General features: G+C 54.9%; 1 protein-coding gene across 1 annotated transcript in view; it reads right to left on the minus strand.

Moving 5' to 3' along the window:
- Positions 1 to 2,633, minus strand: part of DNAAF5 (dynein axonemal assembly factor 5) — a 40,102-nt gene that overhangs the window by 13,043 nt on the left and 24,426 nt on the right. The gene's annotated exons all lie outside the window — the stretch shown is intronic.

Consider the following 2,633-nt stretch of genomic DNA (forward strand, 5'->3'; position numbering starts at 1 on the left):
TCCCCCCGGTCCTCGCACAACCCTGCGCGTTCACGTGTCCCCCCGGTCCTCGCACAACCCTGCGCGTTCACGTGTCCCCCCGGTCCTCGCACAACACTGTGCGTTCACGTGTCCCCCCGGTCCTCGCACAACCCTGCACGTTCACATGTCCCCCCACTCCTCGTGTAACACTGCGTGTTCATATGTCTTTCTTCCCTCAGCCTTTGTCTGTGAGGGGAGTGACTCTGTGGTCTCCTCAGACTGTCACTAGCAGTCCCGAGAGAGTCATGTTTGCACAGGATTTAGAGAGACTGTGGACAGAAAGAAGTGGACATGCCAAGTGCCCACATAACGTGTCACCTCGGCGTGGGACTCCCTACTTCACCAGAAATAGTTTGTATTGGTTTAAGTTACAGGTCTGCCCTCGTGGTTTTGTCCACAAAGGGACAGTCCACGACATCCAGTGTTTTGGGCCAGCACTCGGGGCACTGAGTAGCTGGGGCTGAGGGGTGCTGCTAAGATCCTACAGAGCACAGGATGACCTCGGACACAAATAATACATGAATGGTGCCAAGGCTGAGAACCAGGGAGATGTGTGAATGTTCTGTCCCACGAGGACCAGGGGACTGACCGGGGAGGTGAGAACCCTCCTGTGCAGACCGTCTAGTCACACGTCTCAGAAAGAACGTGGCAGTCTCTGTGATGATAAAGCTGCCTTGCTAAAAAAAGGGTACTTCACCCGCCTGCAGGCTCACTGCACAACCCGGAGAAGCACAGGCTACGTGGGGAACCACCACGGTTTCCTTCAGGGGAACGTCTCTGATGTTCTGATGTCTGCGTTCCACAGCGAGGGGACACGCCCTAATGTGACGTCACGCGTTTCTGGGCTGTGCCAGTGTGGAGCCTCATGGAGGATGCACAAATGTGGGGAAGAACCAGAGGAACTGGGTCAAGAGAACACTTCTGCAGCCACACTCTTCCCACATCAGCGCAGCCAGGCACGTGACAGCCTACGGCAATGTGGTTACATCAACACAGTTGGGGGCATGACCTCCTGTGACAGTGCGGTCCACGTCAGTGCAGCCAGGCACGTGACGTCCTACAACATGGTCTACATCAACATGTCCTGGCACGTGACCTCCTATGACAGTGCAGTCCACGTCAGCGCAGCTAGGCACGCGATGTCCTACAACATGGTCTACATCAACATGTCCCGGCACGTGACCTCCTGTGACAGTGCGGTCCACGTCAGCACAGCCAGGCATGCGACATCCTACAGCAATGTGGTTATATCAATACGGCCGGGGGCACGACCTCCCGTGACAGTGCGGTCCACGTCAGCGCAGCCAGGCACGCGACATCCTATAGCAATGTGGTTACATCAATACGGCCGGGGGCACGACCTTCCGTGACAGTGCGGTCCACGTCAGCGCAGCCAGGCACGCGACGTCCTACAACATGGTCTACATCAACATGTCCCGGCACGCGACCTCCTGTGACAGTGTGGTCCACGTCAGCGCAGCCAGGCGTGTGATGTCCTACAACATGGTCTACATCAACATGTCCAGGCACACGACCTCTTATGACAACATGGTCCACGCCAGTGTGGCCAGGCACTCAACATCCTACAACAATGTGGCCTATATCAACATGGCTAGGGGCATGACACCCTATGACAACACGGTCCACATCAGTGCGGCCAGGGATGTGACATCCTACAACAACATGGTCTACATCAACACGGCTAGAGGCACGACACCCTATAACAACGCGGTCCATGGCAGTGCGGCTGGGTAGGCAATGTCCTATAATAATGCAGTCAATATTGGTGTGGTTAGACATGTGACACCCTATGACAATGCGGTCCACCTCAGTACAGCCAGCCATGTGACATCCTACAACAACATGGTCTACACCAACACAGCTAGGGGCATGACAACGCAGCCCATGTCAGTGTGGCTGGGTAGGCAATATCCTATAACAATGCAGTCAGTAGACCCGTGCACACAATACTGTGTGACTACATGGTCAAGGTCAATATGGCCAGGTACGTGACATCCTGCCACAACATGGTCAGCATCAACGTGGCGGGGTGCCCAACATTCTATGACAATGCGGTCAGTACAGCCAGGTGTGTGACACTCTATGACAACGCGGTCAGCATCAGCGTAGCCAGGTGCGTGACACCCTACGATAATGCGGTCAGCGTGGCTAGACGTGACATCCTACGACAATGTGGTCAATGCCGCCAGGTGCGTGACACTCTTCGACAACACAGTTAGTATCGGTGTGGCTGGACACGTGACATCCTACAACAGTGCGGTCAGTGCAGCCGAGTGTGTGACACCCTATGACAATGCAGACATCCTACGACAATGTGGTGTCAGCATGGCCAGACATGTGATGTCCTATGACAATGTGGTCATTGCAGCCAGGTGTCATACCCTATAACAATGCAGTCAATGTCAGCATGCTCAGACACATGACACCCTGACAATGCAGTCAGCATCAGTGTGGCCAGACACGTGACATCCTATGACAGTGTGGTCAGTACAGCCGGTGTACGACACCCTGACAACGTGGTCAGCATCAGCATGGCCAGACGCGTGATACTTTACAACAATGCGGTTAGCACAGCCAGATGTGTGACACCC

Source organism: Orycteropus afer, unplaced genomic scaffold, assembly GCF_000298275.1.
Source record: "Orycteropus afer afer isolate SDZICR_OR568_19922 unplaced genomic scaffold, OryAfe1.0 scaffold00006, whole genome shotgun sequence".
Classification (NCBI taxonomy): Eukaryota; Metazoa; Chordata; class Mammalia; order Tubulidentata; family Orycteropodidae; genus Orycteropus; species Orycteropus afer.